This window comes from Tamandua tetradactyla, chromosome 5 (assembly GCF_023851605.1).
Source record: "Tamandua tetradactyla isolate mTamTet1 chromosome 5, mTamTet1.pri, whole genome shotgun sequence".
Classification (NCBI taxonomy): domain Eukaryota; kingdom Metazoa; phylum Chordata; class Mammalia; order Pilosa; family Myrmecophagidae; genus Tamandua; species Tamandua tetradactyla.
In genome coordinates this window covers 109,710,282-109,723,997 of record NC_135331.1, presented here as the reverse complement: position 1 = coordinate 109,723,997, position 13,716 = coordinate 109,710,282, and the positions used below count along the sequence as shown (strand labels likewise).

The 13,716-nt window shown below is 37.1% G+C and overlaps 1 long non-coding RNA gene across 1 annotated transcript; it reads right to left on the bottom strand.

The window, feature by feature from the left end:
* Positions 1–5,149: 5,149 nt before the first annotated feature.
* Positions 5,150–13,496, bottom strand: LOC143682684 (uncharacterized). The gene is made up of 3 exons (XR_013175231.1): positions 13,393–13,496; positions 7,469–7,665; positions 5,150–5,484 (listed from the first exon to the last, which is right to left on the bottom strand). It is a non-coding gene; the product is annotated as an uncharacterized LOC143682684 (long non-coding RNA).
* Between the last annotated feature and the right edge of the window lie 220 nt (positions 13,497–13,716).

The window sequence follows — 13,716 nt, the reverse complement described above, 5'->3', positions numbered from 1 at the left end:
ACAGGGATATCTCAGCCACTGCATAATTTATTACTTTTCTTTAACTCCTACCTTCCCTACCCCTTGGTTCCATCATTCCTGGAATACTTGCCTTCTCATTTGAATGCTTCATTTCTAGAATCGTGTTATTACTTTCACAACACAAGATAACAAACTTAAAGCCTACTTCCAATTTCAAGTAACTCCTATTAAAACATCCATACTTATGTTTTAACTGCCTTGTATTTTTAAAGCAAAAACTCCATGCACTTATGTTTTACACAAGAGTATTTCATTTCTGAGAAAACGTCTCTAAAATGCTCAACACACACCAGCACAGTACCTCTGAGAATAAGATGAGCTGGGTAAGCCGTTGTGACTCTAATAACATCTAAGGGAAATGATGATTCCACATGTGAGAATACCCTAACCCTGTAGGAGGGAACAGATTAATGTGGGTAAAATGGAAGTGGCTACTCATATTTTGGTGAGCCTGTTTTTTTGCTGATGAAACAAAAGGGTATAGAAACTACAGAAAAGGTATTGTTTATTTTATCAACTCCAGAAGTTAATTAAGAAAAGGAGACTTTCCTAACAGTCATCCTCCTTAAAACCTCAAAAATAAATTCCTTCTAAATGCTTCAGATTTATATTCCTAATAAAGTCATTTTTGTGACTAGTTCATTTTCATCCACCATTCTTTTTTTCAACATTCTCTACATGCTTTTTCAACATTCTTAACTACCTATGAAATGTTTTTCTGCTTTTTTTTTTCCTTTATCAACTGGTAACAATGATTGATGAAATGGGGAGAAAGAAGAACCATATGTATATCTGTATTATACATACGTACATATGCAGATAACACGTATATCTATTATACATATAAAATGATTAAATAGTCCTTAAAATAAAGTCTTGAAAATTTAAAGGAGAAAACTTCTGTCATCTTACTTGTATGTTTATATAACACTTTATATATATATTTTGGCTGTTCCAATAGCCCTGTGAGTTAGGACAGATGTTAATCTTAATGTTAAAAGATGCAGATAGAAAGAGTGAATGAAACTCAAAGTTCAAAAGTTGGCTATAGAAAGAGAACTTGCATTCTTGTCTCAACCTTCTTCTACTTTAAAAATATTAAAGAAACACACTTGTAGTCAAGAATTACTATAGGCCACACTATCCTTCCAGATAGGACTGGCCAAAAGTAAAATTGGGATATAAGAAAAGAGGTTCAGTTGTCCTTGGGGAATCTCCCCTTTGTCCACATCCGTAGCTCTTTTATTAATAGATCCCTTTTCTACTTTCAACCCTATGATGGCAAATCCTCATTCCCCAATCACTATCATCGTTTCTTGGTCTTCAGGCCCCCTGCTGTCTCAGACTCAGCTCCCTTGGTGGGATTTGCTTAGTTTCTTCCAGACACACTAAGCCTCTAAATAAGGACACTGTTCTGCCCCCAAGCTCCCGAGGATGAGGTATCATACATCAGCCTGAAAAGGAGCCAATATTTACTTTCAGATGATTTATCCATCTTTTTCTCCCAGGTATCATAACGTGCCTTTTAGTGAGGATTCTTCTAGAGACAATGCCTCCTCTTTTGCAAATTCTCAAATGTGGGAATTCAGATGGAAGGACAAGGCAGCACCTCAAAGTTCCAGGGGACCCAAAGTCAGGGACAAACTATTCACTCACGTTCCAGATTGCCTCACACTTCCAGAATAGACAAGGAGGGCTTTGCCACAGTGCCAGGAGCAGATGCTGTGAGCGTGCCCTTTTAGCAACGGGAGAGGGAAGATACTCCCTTCCTCTCTTGCCAGAATTCTTTGTGAGGTTAGAGCTTTTTGTAGGTGTGTGTCCAGTTTTTTTTTTTTTTCACAAGTAGAAATAAGTAATTACATACCCACTGGCCTCAGAGTACTGCCTCGCCTCTGTGCACCATGACCAATAGGAATAATATCTCAGAGAAAAAGAGGAAGAAAGGGTCAGACTTAGCATGTCACTTTACTAGCACAGAAATTGTTTCTATATTGATAAATGCTTTCAATATACAAATATAAAAACTGAATAGGGACCTGATGAAGTCAATTAACCATAAAAATTATAGATTGAGTGGGCATGGATTCATTCACCTCACACATTCAATAACTCAATAAGTATCCATGTTTTCAAGGCTTTTTATGTACCACAGACTTATTTCTCTCATCCCAGAATAGCAGATATATTGGTTCTTAGTTTTAGAACAATTGCATAAATATAAATAAACTAAACTCAAAGGATGGTTTCATCTGAAAATATAATAAATTTAATACATATTTTGCCTATTTTGGTTGATGATACTAGGTTTAATGCACATTTTCACTTGTATCTGTTGATTGTTCACCATGTTTTAAGGAGAACAAGCATATCAGGGGATATTAACTTACTTGTTTTTTTTGAAACATTGGTGGCACGTTTTTATCATTCCCAATTTGTTTTGTTTTTGCTTTTTTTTTTTTTTTTGCTTTTATTAGAGAAGTTGTGGGTTTACAGAACAATCATGCATAGAATACAGGATTCCCCTAATCCACCGTACCACCAACACCTCACATTGGTATGGAACATTTGTTACAATTTGTGATAGCAAAGTTTTATGAAGATACTAATAATTAAAAATCTATGGTTTAACTTAGAATTCACTGTTTGTTTAAAAACTCCATGGGTTTTAAAAAAAATTTTATTGTGTTACCATATATAGAAACTAACATTTTCCTTTTTTAATCACATTCAGATCTATATCTCAGTGCTGCTAATCACATTCACAATGCGGGGCCACCATCACCACCATCCATTACCAAGACATTTCCATCATTCCAAACAGGAATTCTGTACTTCTTAAGTCTTAACTTCCTATTCTTAATCCCTACCCCATCCCCTGGTGACCTATATTCTAGACTCTGACTATGTGGGTTTGCTTATTCTAATTGTTTCAAAACAACAACATCGTACAATATTTGTCCTTTTGTGTCTAGCTTATTTCACTCAACATGACGTCTTCAAGGTTCATTCATGTTATTGCATGCATCAGACTTTATTGCTAGTGATAATAAAGGACTTTTTTCTGCCATTTTACTATTTAGCCTATGTAAGTCTTAAACCCTTTTTTGTCCTTATTTCCATTAAAGTCTACTTTTATATTTATTTGATTTTTTGTGTTGTACTATATTGAGTGCCTTTTCATTTCTATCTGGATATATTTTTCATCTCTTCCTTGTGGTTACCATGGGATTAAAATTTAACATCCTAAATATTTAGCACTCATATTTGGTTTGATACCAACTTAACTTCAATAGCATGTACATATACTTTTTTTATATCCCCCCGCCATTTTTTTTGTACTTGCTACCTATTATATCTTTGTGCATTGTTTGTCCAAAACCTAGACTTATCATTGCTTTCTATGAATTTTCATTTTAGGGGAGTTACATACCATACAATGCAATACAATAATACTGACATTTATAATTACCAAAATGGTTTTTATTTCTTTATGCTGCTTTGAATCACTGTCTAGTGCCCTTTGGTTTCAATATGAAAAACTCCCTTTAGCATTGTCTGTAAGGCAAATCTAGTGGTGATAAACTCCTTCAGATTTTGTTTATTTGAAAATGTTTAAAGCTCTCTCTCATTTTGAAAGAGTCTTGCTGGATAGAAAATTCTTGGCTGACAGTTACTTTCCTTCAGCACTTCAAGTATTTCAACCCACTGCCTTCTTGCTTACGTGATTTCTGATGAGAAATAGGAACACGGTATGATTGGGGTGACTTTTTACATAATAGGTTGCTTTTCTCTTGTAGCTTTCAGAACTCTCTTCATATCCTTTGCATTTGACAATATGATCAATATGTGACAGAACTTGTATTTTTCTTCATGTTTATCCTGTTTGGTGTTCTCTGAGCTTCTTGGATGTGCATATTCAGGTTTTCTGCTAAGTTTGGGAAGCTCTCTATCATTATTTCTTAGGTGATGCCTCTGCCCCTTTTTTTCTTCTCTGTCTGGGATTCCCATAATGCGTATATTTTACATATCCCATAGCTGTCTTAGGCTCTTTTCATTTTTAATATTTCTTTTTTTCTTTCTGCTCCTCAGCCTGACTCATTTCAAATGTCTTGTCTTCAAGTTCACGGATTCTTTTTTCTGCTGTATTATATAAGCAGAACGTGTAATTGCTCTTCAAATGCTCCAGGACATTATTTTTATTACTGTGGTCTTCAACTCCAATAGTCCTATTTGGTTTCTTCTATAAGTTTCTATCTCTTTTCTTAGACTTTCATATTGTCTATTCATTGTTTTCCGTATATCCTTTACTTCTTTCTCTGTACTTTCCTTAATTTTCTTGAGTATTTTTAATACAATTTTTAGAGGCTTTATTCAGTATGTTTGCATTCTCATCTTATTTGTTGGTGTTTTCTGTATTTTTACCCTCTTCCTCTGAATGGGTTATCATTTTTTCTGTGTTTGTTTTGTATTCCTTTGATGCTCACTGTACATTCTAATATTTTTAAATGGTAACTCTAAGATTTACTCCCTTGGCTGTCTTTTCTTGGTTTTGTAACGGGCTTGTATTAAGACAGATCTTTTTGAGCTTTAGCCCTGCTATTAAGAAGCTGTGCCCAAGGCGAATGCCATGTGCAGGCCTTTCCCTGTCTTTCAGTGCCTCTGTCTTGTCCTGGTCCTTGGCTGGCTGTTTGTTTTAGAGTTCCCTCATTTATAGGCGTTCTGTTGTCCCCTCTATTTCCCAGGAGACAGACCTTCCTCTCTCAGGTATTTGAAGCCAGCAGACCTTTGTCCCAGATTGTCCATATCTATAATTTTTATACTCCTTTTGCTGCTTCAGATAGCTTTTACCTGGAGGGCAATTCTGGGAGGTGGGTCACCCCTGGACGGACTTTCCCAAGTCAGTATTTCCCAGCCAAACCAGGGACAGAGACTCATGAAAAGGATGCAGACTGGCTCCAAGGTGCCCTGGGAAGGGGATCAGGAAAGGCGCCAAAAGCTTATCTGCTGGCTCCCCAAAGCTGAGCTTTCCTAGCTTATGCAGCAAATGCAGCCCTTCATCTAAGTGGCCCCATACCCCTGAGGAAGTGCTGCATCTTTAAATTTCCAGGGAGGGTTGAAACAATGGCTGTTACCACACTTGTCAGGGAGGGGTGGAAATAGTAGCTGCCCTCAGAGCTGGGACCCAGTGATATGAGTTGGCTAATCAAAAGCCATGATCAATGATCAGCCATGCCCATACATCCTGGGGAAGAATATTTTTATGTCCCTTTCTGTCACCAGCAGCTAGCCAGTAACTGGATCCCACAGTAGCCTGCTGCAAGAGTGGGGAATGTGTGCCATAGCTGCCTCTCACAGAAACAACAATTTACAGTTCTTCATCCTGATTTGTCAGTTTCTTCCTCCCACTCTTCTTTGGATGCTGTACAGCGTTCCTCTGGCCTCCATGGTTGCTTCAGATAGTTTCTGGTGGTTTAATAGCTGTTTTCATTATTATATAATAACTGGTGGAAGGACTGAGTCCTGGAACTCCCTACGTCTTCCCCAGAAGTTGCCTTACCAACCTTAATGTTGTTAACCTATGGGAAAGCCCAGGTCCCACTGCACCAAGTTCTTGAGACCCCTTTGTGTAAGATACTACAGAGCTCTAGGTCAACCTTGGACTACTCATGGCTGCTAATATATCCTTCATAGGAAAATACAGCCTATCTATGGTTATCTTAAAAGCCCCACTATCTACCTGTGGTTCTGAGGTCTACTGAGTAGTCCTCAGAACACACAAGAAGAAAATTCAGGAATAAAGTGAAGAGAGACTTTATATCCACCTCCCTATATCCATCAGCTATCTTTACATTCAGTTAATTTAAATCATTAGAGATCAGTATGCCTATTGCTCTGATACCTTGCTATTCACCCCACTTTTCTTAAATCAAATATGCTGGCCTTGTCAAAAAGATCTGAATTTTGTGGCTCATCAATGTTATTTAAAATGTCATTTATTGATCCCTGGAAAAGTCATTCAATCTCTACAAACCTGCTTTCTTATATGTAAACTGAAGTTAATTATAAAAGTTACTTAATGAAGAGAGGACAAAATAAACATACTTATTACAGCATCTAGACAAACACAAATGTTACCTATTATAATTATCATTCAAGAGTTCAATTATTCAAACACTACTCAGCTTCTCCATAGGGGTAGGTCTTCCATCTTCCTTGGTGGTAGCACTATAATCCTTTTCTTAGATTATTTGCAAAAATGAACTTTAATGGATAAGTTCTTATTATTTACAGATTTCGATTAGACTATTCTTTCTTCCATTTTACCCAGCCCACTTTTTTGCTTGCATATTATGTTTCAAAATTCTGTCCTTTGGGGTTGAATTTTTCCATGCATGATCTCCGCCAAAAGGTGATTTTTTTATAACATTGAACCAAATTCACTCTGCCTAGTTTTGAATTAGAAGCAGATGAAAGTAACATTTTATTTTTCTGCCTGAAAGAAACATAGGACTGTTTCTGTGCCCAGATAATTTACTAATGACTGAATGTATCCAAGTATCTCATCTTCACTCAGGAAGTCTCCTGGCTAATTATGAAAATATTAATTAAATTAGGGGCAACTGAAAAAAGTTGCTTTTGAACCTGCTCAATATAAGCTAGTATTAAATTACTACTGTATTTGTGTGGAATCAGATTTCAGAAACATCTGGGAACAGATTCCCATCAAATATAACTATGTTTTTATTATCTTCTTTTTCTAGGGAAATAGCTAGGTATTCCACTGTCAGCACACTTGACCTTTGGAAATTACTCAAAATTTAAGTTGTCCAAAACCAGTCAAAAATATGCTGCAATTCTTCATAATATATTGTTTGGTTTGGTTTTATTCTGGAGGTTATCCATTTGCCACTCCAGATCTACTGTCCACTATCTCCACCCTGCTCTGTGCCCAGAGAGGCTGACTATTAGGGACAGAATCCATGAAGTCATTTGCCCTCTGGCCCCTAGCTGGGTTCAGTCAATAGGCAGCATGGATATGATCTCAGACGATTGGAAAAAAGGGAACTGGAGTAATTCCCCTGCTCACCCCCTGCCATGTTGCTATGGGTTGGCAGCAACCCTCTATAAAAGGTTTCTATCAGATTACCATTTCCATACAGCTACTCTATGTGGTCCTGGGTAGCTGCACCCTTTTTTTCCCCCTTTTCACCTTCAGGCCTGGGGGTGATAATGGCTCCCTGCTGGGTACTGCACCACCCCTTGTTGGTTTCCTTAAATTTAATCCCTATATTAAATTAGTCCCTATATTAAATTAGTCCCTATATTAAACTTCATCAAATAATCTCTTTTGGGTATGTCATAGCATACTTAGCGTCACCAATTTTAAACTCTTAAGCCCTCTGTCTACATTTGCTGAAATAAATCTTGATGGAAAACACCCATTTACATTTTGAGACATAACGTGACGGGCAACTCCTCTTTGAAGTCTTCTCTTCTGTTCCTCTAGGCAGTGAGTCTCTCCCTTCTCTGGGATAACCTCTTGAGTCAATCTACTTGGGTTCAAATCCTGGCTGCCTCATTTATTGACAGTGTGACCTGACATAAGATGAGCTGCTTAAGTTTCCTGAGCTTCAGTTTCCTCATCTGTAAGATATAAATAATAATGATAGGACCATGAGACAGTGGCTCAGTGGCGGAATTCTCACCTGCCATGCTGGAGATCTGGGTTCGATTCCCGGTGCCTGACCATGTATAAAAAAAGAATAATAATAATAATAATAATAATAATAATAAAATGGTAACTCTCTCATAGGATCATAGTGAGAGTTAAATTGTTCATATTTTAATGAGCTCAGAACCTTGTCAAGAACATTTGAATAAGCAATCAATAAGTGTTGTTAGAGCGGTCATTATTATTTTTGCTGTCATCCACTTCGCCAGCTATTCATGCTACTCATGTTGACCTCCCTGACCTTGAACAACCCTAAATGGATTTACCGATTTACTGAATTTTGGAAACACTGAATCTTGTAGTGAACAGTCCCTTCTTTGCCCATTTCCCATTTCCCAAGGGACACTGAAGACTGAATGAAGTATAGAATTCCATCTGGACATTTTTATGGAGTTAGATTTGAAGAGATGATGAAGAATCCAACATCAGGGTTACATATACTCTGGAGTTTCTGGGAAACTTCAGTTTAATAATTTACAACAAGCTAAACAACACTGAAGAAAGGCTTCCAGGATTTCCAGTGTATGATACTGTGTTTTAGAGTCACACCCAGATTTGAAGAGCTAGGGAAAAGAACTCAGTTTACACAACACTTCCAAGTAATAAACATAGGTGAGAATTTGGGAGGATGCCTACTTTAGACTGCTATTCTCCTGAAGCCCAATATTTTCAGGAAATGACAGGTACTCTGCAGTCTGATTATTTTTTTTCCTTGCATGAAGAGCTGTTATTTACAGTGACCAAATTTGAGGGCTATTTCTATACCACGGAGGTTATTACTGGGTACAAGCCAGTCTGCAACTGATAAAACGTATTCACAGGAAACTTGACTTTGTAGACAACATGTTGAACTTATTTTCCAACCGAAAAAGAAATATTCTGTTAGGTGAATTATGCATATACTTTGCAGCCAAATGAGATGCTCAAATCTGCAAAAGACACCATGGAATATATCTGGAACAGTGTCATCACCAAACTGACTTTCTTAAGCCCTTTGTGTCTAGACATTAGCCCAGGCTGTCTGGCAATCAAGCTTAAACTTTCTAGTGAAAAGAAAATTAAAGGCTAGGAATAGAAAAGAGAAACAGACATGAATTACTTATAGACAGCATACTATTCATGAGGGGATTCACTAGCAATTTCATGTGAATTATCACATTAATTACAATCCCATTAACAATAATCTTATGAAGTTTTTCTGATTATTGTTCTCATTACACAAATAAAGAAACTGAGGCCCAGGGATAAGTAATTTTTCCTAGGTCGAATAATAATAAACTGCATCTTATTTTTTCACCATTTATATTATTTTTATTTGAGCAGAAGTTTTCAAACAGAGGCAGTATTTCCCTTCCTACCATCAAGGAGTATTTGGAAATGTGTAGAATATTTCTGGTTGCTACACAGTTGTCTGAGTCCTTCTGGCTTTTAGTACATAAGCATGCTGTACATCCTGTAAAGTATAAACTAGCTCCGCACCAAACTCTCCAAGTGCCTACCATGAAACTTTTGAGAAACACTTTTTTTGAACTCTAAGTTAGAAGATTTCTGTCTAACAAATAAATTGTTGATAAGAAATTATTTGTCTGAGTTTTATTTCAATTGAATATATTTATCCCAGCCATTCAGAATATCTGATTGAATATAATTCCATCTCAAAGTGAGATATTTGACCAATTAGAAAGCCTATGTTTCCTGATTGCAGATCAAAGTCCAATTGGTATTGATTAAAAAGAAAAAAAAAGAGTATCTCACAAACTTTTTAATTAGTCATCACTGCTAGAATTGTCACATATGAAAATTACCTTATATAGCAACTGTAGTTTGAGATTTCAACATGCATACTGGCACCTTTACAACACAAAATGCTACCCTTTCAAAACCATCACTCTGAAATTATGCACACATTTCAATAACGCGTTCCATTACTCCAAATACTCTTGTAATCCCTCTCTGAGAATGTTTTCAGAACTATGTGCATTCATTTTTATGCCTTCAAATATTCTCGCTGTGAAATAATCATATCTGTATACACAATCTGCCTCCTAGCCCTTATTTGCTTCAATTTGGGAGTACACATTTTATTTCCTAATGACCCCATGGCTCACATGAAATGATACAAACATATTCAGGGGCATCAAGAACTTGGACTACTGGAGACCTCCAGTGCTGCTGAAGTAAGCACTGACAGGAGCTCCAACCTAGAACAGGAAATGCATAGGGGAGGATGGTTTATTTCTTTTTTAGTCCCAGAAACCTGCTATGATTACTTACAAAACTAGGCTAACAAGTAGCAAGGGAAAACGCCTCTTAAACATAGAAGAAATGGAGTTAAAATGAATAGAGCAAGGGGATAAGAAGTCTGCATTTTGGGCTAGCTTTGCGACTTCCCAGTTGACATCTCTGGGCCTTAGTATACTGATCCGTAAAATAAGGGAATCAACAATTCAATTTCCATGGTTCTTTCCATGTCAATATCATATTGTCTTAAGAAAGGAGAAGACAATGAACAACCTCATACAAAACACACCAGAGTTGAGAAATTCAACAGCCTTTTTGAGAGGAGGTGGATTACAGACACCTATCAGCTTTAGGAATCTAGATTCAAAACAGAAATAGACTCATGACCTTACATAGGCTTTGCAAACCTTACCACTGTCTTCTTTTCCAATGAGCATCCCATACCCACCCTATTTCACTGTTTGCCTTCTAATCAAACTTCTATTATTTATTACAACATGGGGTCAGAACTACTCCCAAATCAATCTAGTTGTATACATTACCTTCAAATAGATTCCTTGGTTTGAGTTAAGAATAAATCCCAGAATTTCCAAAACATTAAAGCAGACAGTGCTTCCCATTGTCTAACTTATATATCTTATGCCCTGATTTTTAAACCCTTTACCTGGTGTTCCCTGACTCAGTTTAATTGTAAATACTGTCAATGTGTCAGCCATTCTCTCAGAGAGAGCTTGCAATTCATTCTATAGATAAAAAGGATGTCCTTGGGATATCCAGAGATCACCCATGCTGCCAAACAAAATCTTTGTTAATATTGAAATGAGAACTAATTTGACTTGATCCAAGTCGACAGGGGTAAAAAGAGCTCAGCACTGGAATAAATTCACCAAAGATACTGGAATTGGGAGACCACAAACAAAAATCTATTCACAGTCTGAAGGAAGTTTCAAAACATTTTGTAACTATGTGGAGTACCAGAAAAGAAGTAACAAAAAGAAAAATTCTATGCGGTTGTTTTCTTTTCATGACTGGAGAGAGTACCATTGTTTCAAATGGCTACGTTTTATAATCAACTCCTGTGCCGGGTGGACACTTTCCTGTTTGTGGATTCACAGAAGCAAACGTAAAGAGCTTACGAAACTTAAAAAAATAAATTATCACAAATGTTTATAAATAATTCTATAGAGTTTATTCTATGTGGTCCTTTTACAGAACAAAAGCAACATCCCCTCATTCCATCGTGGGTGGTTCATTATAGTGTTGGCTTGATTCCCACATGCTGTAAGTAAGGAAATGGTATTTAATGATAATTGACATTATGTCAAAAGTTTTGATTAGTATCATAATCAAGATCTTGGTTACACAATTATCCTTATTATTCCTGTTTCATCTTGATAAGAAGATGGGTCACTTAGCGATCCTAGAGACCTGTTCACTTAACCATTGATTGCCTGGTAATGAAATCAGAATTATAACAATATGTGCCAGAATATAGACAATGTGAGGTAGGTTGACCAACGTGTCTTAATTTGCCTGGGAATTTCCAGGCTTTGGCACTGAGAACTCCAGAAAAACCCTCCTGAACAAACTGGGACAGTGGGTCACCCTGTGCAGTGGAATGGTTCTGGGGTGTAGAAGTCAGAAAACCTAGAGTATAGAATCAGGGTTAGTCATTCAACTTCTCCAAGCTTCACTTCTCCTCCTTGTTTGTTTAATTTGTGTCATTAAAAAAAAAGTCATACAGTAATAATTTGAGTATCTTTTGAAAGCTACAGATTCATGTTCTAAGATTAGATCTCTTCATTTTTATCTTACAAATAAGCAGCCTAAATAGATATGCCCAACATCCTGAGAGCCTTGCATTGCTGTAGCATCTGTTTAACATCATTAGATTCTTTAGTTCATGGAGGTGCTGCTAGGTGTGAAGCATTAACTTCACCATTGTTCAGCTTACTTTATGCCGACAGAGAAGTTGTCTTCTCTGTTAAAATCTCAGTGGCTGTGTGGCATGAGGGAAAAAGTAGTGGATCCATCTGTGTTCATGTCTTAGCAGCATGGCTTGAAATGAGTCATGTAACTTCCTTAGCTTCAGTTCTTTAATTTGAAAATGAGACAGCACTACCTTGGCTACACATCATAGCAGGTTGTTTCACAAATGCAGGTAAAATTTTATAAACTATAAAGTGAGCTAGCAATACTATATACAAATTACACAATTATTTATTATAATATATATTATTTATTACAAATGGCACAATACATAAAATCACAGGTGTCATTCCAAGCCACATATCATGGCTCTGTCCTTCAACCATAATACTGTGATATTCAGAGCTCAGAGTGTTCTGAAGCAATTATAAACTTACATGTCCTTAGAATGACAAAACTGGAGTGAATCTTAGAAGCTACCTGGTCCAAGTCCTGATGTTTAGAAATAGCGACTCTAAAGCCTGGAAATGCACAATGAATTGTCCCATTTCCACAGCTAATTACAGTAGGAGTCAACGGGTGAACCCTAATCCCTTGAACCTGAATTCCAGTCCCCTTAACTACACCTCTTTTCCTCCCAAGGCCTCAAATTAAAATGCCACACCTTGGATTTTGTACTTGTATCTTCTTTGCACATTTTATCTCACTTAAAGATTGAAACTTGTCAATCTAAGAAACCACCAAGACTGTTGTAAAATATCGACATGTGAAAGGATTGGGACATAATTCTGTAATTCTTTAATGGTGGATGGTCTCCTGTAACAGAAAGGAGGATGTGTAGGGCCATGTGATTGGTCGCTAGACAGCCTTTCTACCCCAATATGCATGTCCTATGACTCCTATTAACACTATCAGTGAGTCAGAGAGAGGAATCAGAAAGAGATACGGACTAAGCTGGATATATAGACAGGAGAAACACATGGAATACCTACTGAAAATATTTGAATCAATGTGTAAGTGCGGGCAGGATGGTACTCAAGGGAAAGTGTATGAGTTTAAAAATGGGACTTAGCAGGAAGTTGGGGGGAAAGGAAAAAGGGACTCCAGGGCTTTGGAGATATCTCCAGCAGACAGATTCCTGAGCATACTGGAGCAAGTTAAAATGTAGCTTATAAAATATAGACCCTTGAAGTCTCCTCCCCAGAAATTTTAATTAAGTTGGTTGAGGGGTGTGATGGTCTACGAATCCAAATTTTAACAAGTGCCCTTGGTGATTCAGATGTGGGATACCTGGATAACACATTGGGCAACACTGATTTGTGATATCCTCTTGTATCTCTCAATGTAGCTTTAGCCCCAAGACCTCCAGCTTCCAGTGAAGAGTGTCGAGACTATTTGTGGTACCAAGGTTTTAGATAAGCTCCTTGTGGAATAAAGAAAGGAGAAGAAACAACTAACTGCATGCTTACTCTGATGTCTTAGGATGAAACCAGAGCTTGGATTTCTATCTGGATGATCATTATGATGACATCACAATGGCGTGAATGAACCCCAGTGATGATGACTGGATCATCATTATGATGACAGCAATGATGAAGATGAAGATGATGAAGACAAGAACTACACTGATGGTGATAGTTACCATGCAAATGCTCATGATGTGCTAAGCACTGTGCCCTACAGGTCTTACACTCAATATTTCAAGTGATCCTCACCAGACGTTTTAACCAAGACATCATTATTTTTACTTTACTTGAGAAGAAATCTTGATTTTTAAAAGCATATATATATAT